Source organism: Dreissena polymorpha, chromosome 7 (assembly GCF_020536995.1).
Source record: "Dreissena polymorpha isolate Duluth1 chromosome 7, UMN_Dpol_1.0, whole genome shotgun sequence".
Classification (NCBI taxonomy): Eukaryota; Metazoa; Mollusca; class Bivalvia; order Myida; family Dreissenidae; genus Dreissena; species Dreissena polymorpha.
Genome location: NC_068361.1, coordinates 102,830,228 through 102,848,281, shown reverse-complemented (window position 1 = coordinate 102,848,281; position 18,054 = coordinate 102,830,228). Strand labels below are relative to the sequence as shown.

Here is an 18,054-nt window from a genome sequence, read left to right as displayed (position 1 = left end):
GGATTTAAATTGCTCAGGCGTGCAAAATTCAAAGTGTCATTACATAATTTTTACGGAACATTAGCGAGAAATGAATTATCTACACAGGTATGTAAATATTATTTCAATCCGTTGTTATTAAGTGTCTTATATCGGGGCTTGAATGTTGCGCACAAAATCCTTGCGCAACAATATAGACAAAGAACAAAAAATTCCCACCACATAATTGGTCTTTCAGCCTTTGTACGCTCCAAATATTACCCATATAAAAAGTAGCTAAATATTTAAGAGCGTCAAAAATTTGGACTAGGTTAACATCGCATTGTGTAGTTGATTGAGGACTTGGTGTGCGCAGGTAGGATTGTTTTTTTCTGAATTTCTGAATTCTTTTGAGTTTTACTCGATTCTTAATATACTCCTTATTCTTTACGGCTAATTATAGTGATTGAAATTTTATTCCGAGTTATTTTATTTGAACATTATTATTCATCCATTTGAAGTGCGCTGCGAGTTGGTATCTTGATTTATTGCTGACGAATACAAAAAATCAATCTCATTGCAAAAATGCTAGTTTAATTCAGACAGTTAAAATGCACTTATCATTATGGCAAATATTGTAGCAAAAGACTATTTCACTAAATAAGAACGTATGGTGTATATATATATATACATAAGACATGACTATGTTAACAAAAATACATTAGTTTTTCAATCTCATCATGATATTATTTGTATAAAAATTAAGTCATCGAAAGTCAATCTAACTAAATATTTGTATATATGTCTGTGCTATGTAGTTTTAATTTTATTTTTTGTGGTGACATGAACGCACATACATCTAATTTTCAAGATTTTGTCCAGCACGAGGATTGTAAACACATCGATTTTTTACCCGATGATTATATACCTGATGATTGTAAAATGCGCTGTTCTAAAGATATTCGGCGCTTGAATAGTAACGGAATGTGTCTATTAGATTTGTGTAAACAAACCGGTCTTCGTATTTTAAATGGTAGAGTGGGCAGCGATTTACGAATCAGCTACGACATTTTCAAGACTCACAAGTTCACCCCGAGTGAGTTGCGTGCCCGCCAAGATTCTATTTTATCGGAAAACATTTGTTTGTTTTTAAATAATTCAATGACGTGAGTTTTCAGACGTACCAGAATCAGTATCAGCAGTCTGTTTCTTTCGCTTTGAATCACATTTTTCTAATGATTCAGATAAATTTGTGTTCGTTTTTGCTGCCTGAGCACTTTGTTCTACTGCCTGTCCCGATTTGGTGAAACATGCTTCAGCTGGAGTCCCAAACGTGTTTGATGCAACTTTTGATGATGTTACATTAAATAATGTCACGTTTAATGACGTCAAGCTTGACGTTGCAACCACGCCAAAGAAGCCCGGGACGCCAAGACGTAAGATATTTGTCGTACAAATGGTCCGTGTTCCAGTTCTCCAAAATGTATTCTCTGTGGATGTCGTTCAAAAGCCCGCTATCATAAAAAACGACCACATTTTATAAAGTTTTTGTAGAAAAGCCCGCATATAAATATTGCTAAATTGACTAATCATAGATCCTTTTGTAAGCATAAACATGGGATTTCGCAAAGAAAGTTTGATCGGGAATATCTTTCAAACGTTATATGTACACAAAATGGTTTTTCCCACCGGCGCTGGGCGACGCGTTACACTGTTAATACCCTTGCTGTGTATGGTACGTGTTCACGTTCGTAAAAACGAATGGATATGTTTTATGCGCATATCAATGCACATGTACTCACACACAGAGATATGGGCGTAAGAAGGAAACAGGTATGTCAATTTGCCGTTTGCAGGTGTATATTTCTATGCGCATGTCTGTCCGTTGGTACACAGAATTTCCGTGGTAGCGAATAAGATCGCTGAGAAAAAACACGATTCATACCAAATTTCTTATCCATTTTCCACCATACCAAATTATTTGCAAGCAATAAGCACAACATCATCTTCCCATAACGTTTGTGTTGCCACCTCGTCAGTGGTGCGCGGGTAAGTCCGGTCGTTTGACGTCCTCTCGGTGATGCTAGATAACGCTTCTACCAGTGAGGCGTCCAACTTCCGCAAGATGGCGTGCAGATCGGCGAGCGGCGTGAAATCGAACGTATCCTCGATGAGCTCAATCTCTGACGTCAGTTCCGCCAACTGGCCCCTGTCATGAATAATATGAATCGCGCTCTGAGAAAACGGGGTTTAATAAATGTGCGTAAAGTGCCGTCCAAGATTTTTGTCAAGAACAGTCTTCCTTTAAATGATAAATATAGTAAAAGCCGAAAGTGTCGTCACTCATAAGCCTGTGCGAACTGAACAGGCTAATCTGGTACGACTATTGACACACGTGCATTAAAACCCATATTCACAGTGCGAGGCTCACATGAACATAAAGCCAACACAAATTTACATACAGCGGGGCCCCATTTACTTTTTCAAATTTAGATAACGCACTGGCTTTATGAATAGAGTGTCATCGATTCGAACCTCCGTTTGCTATTCTTTCAAATGAGACGATAACCCGAAAGTGCAGTTATAATGCGTAAGTCACAACAGACATTCGATACAAATTTACTACATACCAACTCCAATGAAACCAACTAATATGCTTCAATTCACAAATTTTGTGGAAAAAAAGAGAAACAACGTGTATATTTAAAATACAAATTAAAATAATGTAGTTTTTAAAGAGCGACTAAAAATTCCTTTACTATAACGTGTGCCTCATTTATTTTGTGTTTAAATTTGAAATATTAACCAAATGAACAACATGCCATATCCACCCAAAACAATCGCAAGATTCAGCTTTTATATGACTATATGATGATTACCTAAGTTTTTCACCCGCGTCTGCGTTCTGCGTTGTGACGTCAGAAAGTGACCACAACCGGTCTTGTAAACCCCGCAAGGTGTGAAGGACATCCTGTTTAATGTCCGACAGGCTCTGTTCAGTGTCTAGATAACAACACAAATATACAACAACATAATACACACTCAGATAACACTGTCCCACATATTTCAAATTTTCGTAAATCTGTATGGAGGATCACTGACTGAAGTCCTTTTATTTAGTGATTCGTATAACTATTTCTTTTCTGATGATATTATACAAACAAAACATAATGTTTTATTTAAGATATAATGTTCTTCCAAAGCCGTTTGTAGTCATGTGTTAAAAAAAAATTACACTTTAGAGCAATATGAAAATTTGAGCTTAACACGTTCAAACATTTGTTTAATGAAACTTGCTCTGGGAAAACGGGTTTGAATGCGTGTGCATAAAGTGTCGTCAAAGATTGGCCTGTATTGTCTTCACAGTCTAATCAGGGACGTAACTCTCTGCCTAAACTTGGTTTCGTCAATATAAAATACTTCCTTTTTACGAAAAATACCAAACAAAAACGGAAAAATTCGCCCCTGATAAGCCTGTGTGGACTGCGCAGGCTTATCAGGGACGATACTTTAGATTTAATTACATGTGAGAGATCGGTCCCTAAATATAAAATAGCTTAAATTGCAGTTTCATACATGAATTCTTACCTTTACAAAAATGTTCGTATTTTCTCAGACACTTTGTCATGTGATCTATAAAAGCTCGACAGCTGGCATTCTGTTCCAGAAGACTGAGAAAAAAATATTTTACAAAGTTTGTTATTATTTCATTTTTCGACGGCCAAATACTTAGTCAGTAGTTTAATATTGCAAACGGTAAACTAGTATGCATACAGTCATTTAGACGATCTTTCAATACGCCAATTTTCTTCTAAAAAACCAATTTGCTTCCTGAATGGCATAAAGTAGTGTCAAAAATCAAACAAAATCGCCAACTCCGGACGTAAATTCGAATATTCGGAGACACACCTGGCATTGAGTCTCGTCTGCGCGTGCAATGAAGCCCACATGCGCGCGCACATGTTCAGCAGTAGTAGGTACTCAAAGAACACGTGACTTCTGCTCTGATGGGCAATGTGCAGGGGGCGCTGCTGGAGAAGGTTCTCGGAAGTGACGTCATAACCGCATGCTACGAGAGTCTGTGTAAGATTATGATGAAGACTGAGAGTTCAGTACAACTCCATTCATCAGACACACTCATTCTGAACAGGACGATTCGATAAGTGACTAGTGAAATACTTATTCGTCGAGAAACTTAGACGTATACAGTCGACTAGAACGAACGTTCCTTTCAATGAACCCTTTCAAAAAATTCAATATATACATGATTTCTTGAAAGGAACAAGCGTCCAGGCTGAGCTTCAGATGTTTGACATTTTAAGATTAACTCGATTATGGTATGTATGTATAGCAAAGACAAGTGTAATATAACAGTTAGTTCTTGTACCAAGTGTTGAGAATCGGTAAACATTTTACAGATTTTGTATAAATTGGGTGTCAAAATGATGTAAACTTACTTGACATGCAACTAATTTTACTTCGACTAACGAAACATGAAAGCAAGGATCTGATAAGCCGACTAAAATCTTTTCGAATGGTGGCATTCTACTTGCCGCCATCAATACCTAGTGTGTAATGTAATTTATGATTTGATTTTAGTTTGTCATAGCGATAGTTTCTTTATTCATTTTTACATAGAAAAATGTCTGTCTAGAAACATGTCACCCGGAAGTGCGCATGCGCTGTGTGGATCACATGTCAAGAATAAAGCAGAAGGTATAAACACTCCGCCTGAAAAAATTGCAGGACACATTTTGGAATATTTATTGCTCAAATAAGTCGAGAAATTATCGCTTAATGGACGAGTTCTTTGTGGAAATAAAATTACGTAAATAATTAAAACAAAACTTAAATGGAAAATAAAAAATAAAAATAAAACACAAATGATAGACACTGTGGTAATTTTATAATCCAGTGCATATGAATTTTCTCCTTAATAAAACCTCCTCGATATAAAGACATAGGGACTATTTCATTAATTCATAATAAGCTACTTACGACAAATAAACCATATATAAGTTTTGCAAGTTATTATTATGTTTCGTCTCAGAAAATCATTGCGACTGGTTTACTAGATGTCATTAATGTTGAATTCAACTAAATAGTTTTGTATCACGTCATGGTCCATGAAAGGAGTGCCTATTTCTTTCTTTTTTCCCGTTCAATACAATTAATTGTCATCGTGAATAGGTGTACGAGGGTAGAGGGCGTCACGCGTCAAACCGTACATAGTTTACAGACAATACAAGGATATAAACTTACATTTCAAAAATCAAAATATTGTACATTACAATATAAACAGCATTTGTTAGAGTTATACTTGATACAAACAAAAGACTTTTAAGTCCCTTATCACAACTACTGGAGTATGGGTAACAAGAATTCCCATTCTATACTTTGACACATACAATTAAATTAATTAATTAGGGTCCGACGTCTTGCAGGGTCAACAGAGGGGGTCTAGCGGTATCGAGAGATGGGGGTCTGTCTTCCTGCAGGGTCAACAGAGGGGGTCTAGCGGTATCGAGAGATGGGGTCTGCCGTCCTACAGAGTCAACAGAGGAGGGTCTAGCGGTATCGAGAGATGGGGGTCTGCCGTCCTACAGAGTCAATACAGGGGTCTAGCAGTAGCGAGAGACGGGGTCTGCCATCCTACATAGTCAACAGAGATGGTCACGCGGTATCGAGAGATGGAGACTGCCGTCCTACATTGTCAACACAGAGGGTCTAGCGGTATCGAGAGACGGGGTCTGCTGTCCTACATAGTCAACAGAGGGGGTCTAGCGGTATCGAGAGACGGGGTCTGCCGTCCTACATAGTCAACAGAGTGTTCTAGCGGTATCGAGAGATAGGGTCTGCCTTCCTGCAGAGTGAATAAAGGGTGTATGGTGTGATTACTGGTGGAGGTATGCCGTCCTGAAAAGTCAATAGAGGGGGTATGGTGGGATCGACGGTGGGGGTATGCCGCCCTGCAGAGTCAATAGAGGGGGTCTAGCGGTATCGAGAGATGGAGTCCGGTGTCCTACAAAGTCAACAGAGGGGGTCTAGCGGTATCGAGAGATTGGGTCTGACGTCATGCAGAATCTACAGAGTGACTGTAACGGGATCGAGGGTGATGGACTGCCTTCATGCAGAGTCAATAGAGGGGGTCTAGCGATATCGAGAGATGGGGTCTGCTGTCTTACAGAGACAACAGAGGGGGTCTAGCGGTATCGAAAAATGCGGTCTGCCGTCCTACAGAGTCAACAGACGGGATCTAGCGGTATCGAGGGTTGGGGTCTGCCGTCCTACAGAGTCAACAGACGGGGTCTAGCCGTATCGAGAGATGGGGGTCTGTCTTCCTGCAGAGTCAACAGAGGGAGGTTTATCGGTATCGAGAGATGGGGTCTGCCGTCCTACAGAGTCAACAGAGGGGGTCTATCGGTATCGAGAGAGGGGTATGCCGCCCTACAGAGTCAACAGAAGGGGTTTAGCGGTATCGAGAGACCAGGTGTGCCGTCCTACAGAGTCAACAGAAGGGGTCTAGCCGTATCGAGAGATGGGGTTTTTTCTTTCTACAGAGTCAACGGAAGGTCTTGTGGTTTAAACAGATGGAGTCTGGCGTCTTACAGAGTCAACAGAGGGGTCTAGTTGTTTAGAAAGATGGGGTCTGCCGTCCTGCAGAGTCAACAGAGGGGGTCTAGCAGTATCGATAGACTGGGTCTGCCGTCCTATAGAGTCAACAGAGAGGGTCTAGCGGTATCGAGAGATGGGGGTCTGTCTTCATGCAGAGTCAACAGAGGGGTCTAGCGGTATCGAGAGATGGGGGTCTGGCTTCCTGCAGAGTCAACAGAGGGGGGTCTAGCGGTATCGAAAGATGGGGTATGCGGCCCTACAGAGTCAACACAGGGGTCTAGTGGTATCGAGAGATGGGGTCTTTCGTCATACAGAGTCAACAGAGGGGTCTAGCGGTATCGAGAGATGGGGTCTGCCGTCCTACAGAGTAAACAGTGGGGGGTCTAGCGGTATCGAGAGATGAGGTATGCCGTCTTGCAGAGTCAACAGAGGGGGTCTAGCGGTATCGAGAGATGGGGCCTGTCGTCATACATAGTCAACAGAGGTGGTCTAGCGGTATCGAGAGATGGGGTACTGGCTTTCTGCAGAGTCAACAGAGGGGGTCTAGCGGTATCGAGAGATGGGGTCTGCGGCCCTACAGAGTTAACACAGGTGGTCTAGCGGTATCGAAAATGCGGTCTGCCGTCCTACAGAGTCAACAGACGGGATCTAGCGGTATCGAGGGATGGGGTCTGCCGTCCTACAGAGTCAACAGAGGGGGTCTAGCGGTATCGAGAGATGGGGTCTGCTGTCCTACAGAGTAAACAGAGGGGGTCTATCGGTATCGAGAGATTAGGTATGCCGTCTTGCAGAGTCAACAGAGGGGGTCTAGCGGTATCGAGAGATGGGGCCTGTCGTCATACATAGTCAACAGAGGTGGTCTAGCGGTATCGAGGGATGGGGTCTGCCGTCCTACAGAGTCAACAGAGGGGGTCTAGCGGTATCGAGAGATGGGGTCTGCTGTCCTACAGAGTCAACAGAGGGGGTCTAGCGGTATCGAGAGATGGGGTCTGTCATCATACATAGTCAGCAGAGGGGGTCTAGCGGTATCGAGAGATGGGGTCTGGCTTCCTGCAGAGTCAACAGAGGGGGTCTAGCGGTATCGAGAGATGGGGTCTGCGGCCCTACAGAGTCAACACAGGGGGTCTAGTGGTATCGAGAGATGGGGTCTGTGGCCCTACAGAGTCACCACAGGGGTCTAGTGGTATCGAGAGATGGGGGTCTGTCGTCCTACAGAGTCAACAGAAGGGATCTAGCGGTATCGAGAGATGGGGTCTGCCGTCCTACAGAGTAAACAGAATGGGTCTAGCGATATCGAGAGATGAGGTATGCCGTCTTGCAGAGTCAACAGAGGGGGTCAAGCGGTATCGAGAGATGGGGTCTGTCGTCATACATAGTCAACAGAGGGGGTCTAGCGGTATCGAGAGATGGTGGTCTGCCGTCCTACAGAGTCAACAGAAGGGGTCTAGCGGTATCGATAGACGGGGTATGCCGTCATACAGAGTCAACACAGGGGGTCTAGCGGTATCGAGAGATAGAGGTCTGCGTCCTACATAGTCAACAGAGGGGGTCTAGCGGTATCAAGAGATGGGGGTCTGCCGTCCTGCAGAGTCAACAGAAGGGGTCTAGCGGTATCGAGAGATGAGGTCCGGCGGGTTCGAGAGTAGGTCTGCCGTCTTGCAGAGTCAATAGATGAGGTCTGGCGGGATCGAGAGATATGGGTCTGAACTTCTGAAGAGTCAATAGAGGGAATCTGGCGGGATCGAGGGTTGGGTCTGCCTTCCCGAAGAGTCAATAGAGGTGGTCTGGTAGGATCGAGAGTGGGGGTCAACATTTGCGCAGAGTCAATAGATATGTACTGGCGGGTTCGATGGTGGGGTCTGCCGTCCTGCAGATTCAATAGATCGGGTGTGGCGGGATCGAGTGTTGGAGTCTGCCGTCCTGCAGAGTCAATAGAGGGGGTCTGCCGGGATCGAGGATGTGGATATTTCGTCCTACAGAGTCAATGGAGGGGATCTGGTGGGATCGAGGGTGCGGGTCTGCCGTCCTGAAGAGTCAATAAAGGGGGTATGGCTGGATCTAGGGTTGGGTCTGCCGTCCTGCAGAGTCTTTAGAGGGGGTCTGGCGGGATTGAGGGTGAGGGTCTGCCGTCCTGCAGAATAAATAGATGATTTCTTGCGGGATCGAGATTTGGAGATCTGCCGTCCTACAGCGTAAATAGAGGGGGTTTGGCGGGATCAAGAGCTAGGATCTGACGTTCTGCATAGTCTAAAAAGGGGGTCTTGTGGGATCGAAGATGGGCGTCTGCCGTCCTGAAGAGTCAATAGAGGGGTCCGGCGGTTGCCGTCTGGGGGTTCGAGAATGGGAGTTTGTCATCGTGCATAGTCAGTGCAGGTAGCTAAGCTGAGAGTAAAGCGCTGTCTTGGTTACGTCGACTAGGAAAATTGAAATTAGTGTGAATTTGGAATACAATTATATTAATGGTCATTTGCACACAACGTCTCGTTTGTTAGTGGACATTTATCAATCTACTACAACAACATTAGTATTTAGTAATGACAATTAGGTAAATCAGATATAGTGTCATTCGATTTAATGACTATCGATTTATGACTACAGTGTTGTTGAATGCACGACAAAAATCTCGCGAATGAATCTCAATATGTATTAAATTGAAAAAGATAACTCATTTTTAAATAATCTACTAAACCAACACAAAATGACATATCGATTTTTATCGCTAAGCTTGTATACATGTCACCCGATATAAAGATTGTGTGAAGATAATTAATTATCATACTAAAGAATACGGAATACTGTTAGTGTCATTGTAGTTACACATTAAAATCCAGAGGGCTACAATGCGATAGTACGATCATCTACGATGACGACAGTGTGACAATACGATGGCGACGGAAGATAGTACGATGACGAAAGTGCGACAACTCGATAGTACGATGGCGACATTGCGACAACGCGACAGTACGATGGCGACAATGCGAAACTCATATCGTTCTGTTGCCATAGTACTATCGCACTGTCGACATCGTATTGTCGCACTGTCGTCATCGTTTTATTGCATTGTCGCCATCGTATTGCCGCATTGTCTCGATCGTATTATCGCACTATCGCATTGTCGCCTTGTCGCCATCGTACTATCGCACTGTCGCTATGGTATTGTCGCACTGTCGTCATCGTACTATCGCATTGTCGCCATCGTACTATCGAATTGTCGCATTGCCGCCATCGTATTGTAGCACTGTCGTCATCGTACTATCGCACTGTCGCCATCGTATTGTCGCACTGTCGTCATCGTACTATCGCATTGTCGAATTGTCGCCCTCTGGAATTTAATGTGTAACCACGAAGGCAATAACGATATTCCGTAGAAGGAGGTTCACTGTCAACAAAATGACCCGAAGCATATGAACCTTGCTCAATACCAATCTGTCCACTCAATAGTTAGCTAACTGTGCACGTGACTAGGTTAAGTGGATGGGAGAAGACTGTGCAATTGAATCGAAAATTGTGAGTGCGGATGTCGCTGTTGTCATGTACCGAATGATGAAATGAATTAACGTTGTTTTGTATCGTAGTTTGTAAGTACATTGTCATGTGTTATAACTTGAATATATCTATTTAAACATTTGTGATTGAAACATGACTTGTTTAACTACCAATTGTATGTGTTAGCTTGCACGGTAATCATTTTTATCACTTTATAATTTATCATTTTGGTCTGAAGACAAAAAACTTACGTCGGTTATCTGTGTTGCTCGTCTTCCGGTACAAAAAGGCACGCACTCACACGCACCCTCTTTCATTATATTCATGTGGAAAAATAAGCAGTTAAGATCATCGAGGAATGGATATTTCGAATGCAGTGCTAACTGCATAAAAACCCGGTTCGTGAATTTAAGTAAATGATAATATTATTATATTAAATACACTTCGATTCATTACTATCACTTGTTCATTAAATAAAGGATTATTATTCAAAGTTGATGAACGTTATCGTTATGTTACTGTTGAATTGAGTGTGTACTGGTTACATTATTACATGATGGGTTTGGATATTAATGGACCTTGTACGTGCAGATGATAGGGCGTATTTAAATGGACTGTCAACCACGAATGACGAAAAAAGAAAAAATCTAAAATACCATATTTTTTTACAATTATTAGTTTATATTGATTAAAATATCACGACTGGTATATAACATAACTTGAAATAAGTTTATATTTTCAGTATATTCGGTAATAAAATTTTGCGATGTGAAATCGAAAGTACATCGAGAAAATAGGTGACATTACGATATAAACACTATAAATAACGCAAGAAGATTGATCCTTTTATGTATTAAATATATATAATTCACTACGCATCCACAATTTGCATTCCTGGGTATACCACGTGACGATGATGATCAATCTACTGGCGTTATTTATAGTTAACTGGTAGTTACCTGGTAGACATACCCAGTAAAATTTATTACCAAATATACTGAAAATATGAAAACTTTTTTCTAGTAATGTAATATAAAAGTCGTATTGATATTTTAATCAATATAAACTAATAATTGTAAAAAATACGGTATTTTACAATTTTCCTTTTCTTCGTCGTCGTGGTTGACAGTCCCTTTAAATGAAGCGAAAATCGATGTTTGATAAGATAAAAAGATCCAATGTTGTAAACACAGTATAACCTAATAATATACGAACAATGACAACGCTATATTGACGTCATGAACCATTATATTTACGTGTTGGCTATTAAATCTATGAGTAAGATAGCGTTCGGTAAGATACCGTCGTCATCAGGTGTTCTGACATATTTAGTTTTTTAGTACTTACTTGTCAAAGAACACGTTGCTTGCACATTTGTGATTGTCCACATGAACATATAAGTTTATTAACGTTGCCCGGTTATCGAGGGTAATTTTGAAATTTTAATTTACAATAATTATATATTAAGATACTCAGATGTTTTTTTTCAAATGTTATCTGAGCAAGGTCGAATTACGTGTTGTTTTCTGGACATAGTTAAGTAATTCTGATTCTCTGATATAAAGTCTTGTACGTGCATTAGGGGTTTACCAAATGACATGATATGAATGATTTTACTATCAAGTCATAAGGCCCAAGCAGTTTCTTATTAACACAATTTTACTTGTAATAAGATGAAACGACATTTAGAAAGTGAGAAAATTTTACATCCTTAACAGCATGTAAACAAAGCCTTTATCAGGTTTAAACTTACGCCCAGTCGTGGGTACATTAGCTGTGTATTGACGATAACTTGGTTTGTTGTATTGACAATCAAATGACTTACATTAAACAACGTACTTTATAGCCTGTGTTTACTATAACAGACCTGATCTGCGCATTCGATGAAAACATTATATTATAAATAAAGTGAAATTTGGCTTTCAAATTTAGCCTAAACAAAAGCGAGTTGTCTTCTTTTTTTTAGAAGAACATTTGTAAACACAAATCAACCGTATTTATAATGCAAAATATACTGGTTTAAAATATCCTGTTTTCTTTGAAAATACATAAAAAAAAACATAATAGCAGAGACACGTGTCCTATGGTAGTTGTACAGGAACATAACAATGTGTTGTTTTTTGTAAATACCTTCGTCTACTCTGTTTCCCAGTATTTATTCTATGCTTTCCCGCCGTGTATTTAGATCTTTTAAAGGTTCGAATTGATATTTTTGCAGTGATAATAAGTCATGACGTCAAAATAATGACGTCAATTTACAGTAAAACAGTTAAAGATAATGTCAATTTTCACTGATATTTCTAACTGTTGGAAACATTGAATTACCACTTTAATATAATTTCTTATATTTATCTGTAAACCACATGAGATCATAAGAACTATCCGATATTTAGTTTTGTGAGTAAAAATTCCAATTACAAATATACCCATGTAATTGTGTTTAACTGATAATATCAGTATTTGACATGCTCGTATTTATTTCCTAATGTTTATATTTTTAATTTGAACAGTATAAAATGTCGCCGTAAACGCAACGCGAAAAACTAAAATGTGGCTGATTTAAAAGACTAATGTGATCCGGAAAAAAATGAAGAACTCCACCCCATGACACATGCCATCTCAATATATATATATATATATATATATATATATATATATATATATATATATATATATATATATATATATATAGCATAGACGGGCATATGCCCTTACGGACGAAAGACACACATAAATACACAATGACTCGCATAATGTTTTCAAATTGTTAAAAATTACTACAATGTATAGTTATAACTAATATAAATCCATTCATGTTTTCTTGACTGAAATTTGAAAGGAGTGGCACGTGTTAGGGTGGCTATACGTACGATGTAAAAATGTTACATAATTTAATAAGAAATTAATCGAGCAATTGCTTTGCAAACTGTTGATTGTTTGGGTTTGTTGATTTTGTTGTTACCACGAGTAAGTAAACTAATCTTCTTGCACCCGATTGTATAAACGCTGGTTAAAGTTACCTGAATAAAGATTCAAACCTTGGTAAGTTTGCGGTTATTCAGGTATAGTAACCATCAAGGTAACTCGATTGTATAAACACGTTATACCGCAAAGTAACCTAACCGCGCATAGTGGAATTTAACCACCGGTAACTTTAACCAAAACATTCACACAATGCATTTTCTAATGACGTAATTTTCGCGCGAAGTGTCACGCTTATACACAGCGACATGCATTTTCTTTATCAAATTCATTTACAAATGAATTCACAATAAAATAAAGTGTAAATTTTAACTATGAGTTCATCAAAATGACCAGGGACAAATTGATAATGATGTCGGGATAAGCATCATTTAGCGGAATCCCTGGTGCTTCCAAACTGCAAGAGAGTGCTTACAAAGACGTCTATTCTTCTAGTTGTTATAGATGTAACATAAAAATTATACATGGTCGTCGTAACATGCTAGACTATTTTTCTAATTTGGCTTATGTTTACAATAAACTTACTTACTTTCTTGTACAATAAGGGAATTTACCATAGACTAATAAAACATTGTTCATGTTTAAATATATCATTGTATGCAGAAATCTGCAAATGCAACCGAGTTCACCAACGGCTATTATTTGTGTCGCGTTCTGAGAAAACTGGGCATAATGCATGTGCGTAAAGTGTCGTCCCAGATTAACTTGTTAAATTCGCACAAGCTAATCAGGGACGACAATTTCCGCCAAAAATTGATTTTTGCTAAGAAGGGACTTCATTTTAACAAAAAATGTCATAAAAGCGGAAAGTGTCGTCCCTGATAAGCCTGTGCGAACTGCACAGGCTAATATGGGACGACAATTTAAGCACATGCATTATGCCCATTTTTCTCAGAACACATTTGATAAACTGCTCCGGTTCATTTTAACAGCAGTTATGTACATAGAGTACATGACGTAGTGTGTGACGAAGAAGAAAGTTTATTGAGTTCTCATTTGAATATAATGATATGATGGCATAAGGGTCTTTATTTAACTATGCTAAAATAATTATCAAAGACCCTAGATGCAAACTCGTCAATTATTGGATTAAATGGATTATTTATGGATTTTAAAGAATTATTAAAGGTAACATACTAGTTCGAACGTGTTTTGTTTTTGTTTGTACTTTTGTTGTTCCCTGTTCTCGGAGAAATGATTTTAACATGGGCGCCATTGATGCATCGGATCACACACGGCATACCCATAACAGAATATAATTAACACGTTCTGTGCGTCCTTAAATTCGTCGTCCGAGGTCGGAAATCGTATTGCCCTGTAAATTAAGTCAAATAAAGTGTCAGTCGCTGCATTTTGTTGTTTACTCGTCGAAATTGTGAAGGTCGTCGATGGTTAGCTTTTATAATGTCGCGCGCGACGGCCATTTAGTGTAAGTTAACTCTCGGTTACTTGTACTTACCCACCTAGGGAAGCAGGGTATGTTTTAACTGGGTTTTAACCGATCGGTATAACTAACCAAATTTTATACAAACGCTTACCGACCAGTAACCAACATGTTACCGACTTTTAACCGCCGGTATGTGGTTAACCGCCGGTTTAACTGTTTATACAATCGGGTGCAGCGAGTAACTTAGCCGTTACCACGACTTACAACGTCATTCCCACGAATAAGTAATGTCGTAATCACAAACTACTACGTCATTTCCATTATTTCCTAAGTCGTTTAAACGATAAACTATATTGCAACGAGTAAGTTTTCTGGTTTCAATGTGTTAATTAGTCATGGCAACGACGCATTAAGTCCTGACCACAAATTATTTATTCGTAGTACGCAATAAACAAACATGTAAATAACCCATCTATACCACCACAGTAATTTATTATTCACGCCACTTTATTTATTCTAAATCCTTTTTTGAAAAACGATTTCAAATGCATTTAATGTTCTGACTTCCGATTCTATGTTGTATTATCAAATGATGATCAAGTGATTGAAAGTATTGACATGCCTCATGCTATGCTTATGAAAGATTAATAGACATATATCATCTATGCGCTCATGCTATTGGTACAATGTTACATAATAATTAATATGGTGTATGCATGTGTTGCATCATAATCTCAATAACTCCTTTCATTGGCATGAAACGGGTAATCAATCAAAAATATAAATAGAGATCAACAGGCGCATCGATGATTATGTTTGTATAAGAGACTATTTCAAGAGCGTGGCCATGTCTTACCCTTGACAGTATTGCCTCTTGGATCAAAGATCAAACGTTGTGTGGTGTACCAAAATGTGATGTTAAATACCAAATATTAAAACTCCATGCATAGTGTTTCAGAGGAAATAACAGTTGAATATATTTCAGAGGAAAAGCCCTTTTTGAATACATTAACCGTTTGACCCAATCGCGTGGCCAGTGATTAAACAGAGGGGAATATTTTGAGGAAATTTTATGTTGCATAAAAATATAACACTATGTTTTTTTAAAGAAATGATTTTGGATTACGTATAATGATGCTGTAGAATCCTGGCATTAAAATGGGGATATGTATGTTTTGCATTTTTAAACGTAAGATTGTAAGTCACATATTCATTTAATATTGTAGTATTACTTCTCGTTTAATTATTGTACGTTGAAATATGTGAAAAATCTACTTCAGAAAGACAGAGAGAGAGAGAGTGGGAGGGATAGAGGGAGGGAGGAAGGGTGAAAGGGCGATAGTGAGACAGACAGACAGACAGACAGACAAACAGACAGACAGACGGACAGACAGACAGACAGACAGACAGACAGACAGACAGACATGCAGGCAGGCAGGCAGGTTGGCAAGCAGGCAGGCAGGCAGGCAGGCAGACAGACAGACAGATATACAGACAGATATACAGACATAAAGACACATAAGACAAGACCAGAGTGACATGTTTTAGCGCTACACATATTACTATATATTACGGCAAATCGCATTATATCAATTTCAATACTATTTCCCATGTACATGTGTATGCTTCAAAGACTCGACTGCTCAAACTATGTGGCTTATATGATTGCGGTTGCAATAGTATTTCATATGGACCAGTAACGAACATTACATTAGATTGATTACGCTCTTATTGGTAGTGTAAGTAATTTATATTCGCTTTAAATGAACAAGTGTTTACAATGCGACATAGAACGGTAAGGTTAATAATCGTCTATTGGTTATCTAAGATTTAACTGTTCGTTTATAATGGTGTACACGTTAGCTGCCTCGTTACCATTTGTACAAGTTCGGTCATATCTGCATTTAGTATTGCATTTCTTCAGTTTGACATCGAGTTGAGATTTCTCCATCCGCAAAAGCGCAAGCTAGTGGGCGTAAAGGCGTAACATGGAATGGAGGCGCCGGATGAGGGAGCTCAGCCGCGCAAAATGAAGTGGCAGTCGGCGACCACATATCCCTAGAGACGATTACGGAGGACGATGTGGAACCCAGCACAAGTCAAGGTTATGTGAATTTGCTTAACCATGTGCAACTGGCTATACAAAAACAAAACAATGAAAACTGGAAACTTATGAAATAATGGTTGCTTTTATTGAAAGCTAATGTCAACATCGTGTACACATGGGGAAAATCACACAAATCCAACTAACATAGGTCCGCAATAAACGTTTTTCAACATTATTGCGAAACATCGTATCTAAAATTAGGCTTGTATAGAATGGAATAGAAACATGGACGGATGCATTTGTCATCTATATGGCTGTTTTTCTTTTTCTATTAAACATGGGGCTAGTCTTTTAAAACAAATTCAGATGGGCGAATAATCATTGCTTTGTTTTAAATACTCGGTGTACCAGTATTACAGAAATGTTGGCAATTGTACGTTGGTTAGTAGTAAAATATATGTTTGAACGGCGGCATTCAAAATGCTACTATGTTTTGAAGTGTACCTATCGTACAGAGGCAAAGTCTGGACTACCCTCGAGTAGTTCCTATACACGCTTTTTTCAATGGTTATTGCTGATCCATCAGACAGCCATCAGCTTTTGAGGATTTTACATGTGAATAAGGCCGAATTTTCTGTAACGTGACTATGCTAGTCCTCTATTTATTGGTCTAATTTAATGTACCTGACCAACATTATATATGTAACATGACTTTTACTTATCAATATACGTTGTGAAAAATTAGATCTAAAATGTGTTATTGTTTTGATTGCATTTCGACGCTTTACGTGCAAATATGCTAAAACTGGAAATCGGTAATATTTAGTCTCCATCGATGCCTTATTGACGCGATACTCCGATGGACATGAATCCTACATATCGCGTTGGTTTGAGAGTTATCAATGAAATATCATATTCACCCTTCACAAGTGTCAAATTACTGTACGGAATTAAAGTTCGCAAACGCATTCTTAGTAAAAAATATCTTTGTTCACATCAATGATATATCAAAATTTACAAACGCATATACAATTAAACGTATGTTCATCCTGCTAATTCTATGCTATCTTAACTGAATGCTTACAACAAAAGCTCCCGTTAGCAAGCTCACCGTGCAATTTCTGTACAAGTCTTCGTTAGTCTACGTTAGAACGTAAGCATGCTAACACCACAAGCCAAAGTCAGCATGATTACCATTCTTACTTTAAAAGGTAACGTTATATTGCTTACAGAAATGCTACAAGCTCGCGGACAAAATAAGAATGATAACAATAACAAATGCTAATTAAGCGTAAACGTTAGCAAAAGTTTCATATACTATAACATTTAAACCAAATTATAATTATATTGGAATTAAGTTAACAAGTATATAGCTATGGCTGTTTACATACCCACAATCTGTAATAATAACACAAAGGCTCAACACTTTCAATACTCATTCGATATTGTAACTACGACACGGGACCGATTTGTTTCAAATCTTCGTGTGGGTTTCGAAAAATGCTCATAACTTCTGTGTCGCTATAGATGTAACCTTCATATTTTGTATGCATGTGTATAGAGACATGACCTTTTCATA

The 18,054-nt window shown here is 39.1% G+C and overlaps 1 long non-coding RNA gene across 1 annotated transcript in view; it reads left to right on the top strand.

Annotated features, from left to right (window-relative positions):
* The first annotated feature begins 285 nt into the window (after positions 1-285).
* Positions 286-18,054, top strand: part of LOC127837113 (uncharacterized) — a 29,844-nt gene continuing 12,075 nt past the window's right edge. Inside the window, exon 1 of the long non-coding RNA XR_008029109.1 lies at positions 286-334. This is a non-coding gene — a long non-coding RNA (uncharacterized LOC127837113). The remainder of the gene's footprint in view (positions 335-18,054) is intronic.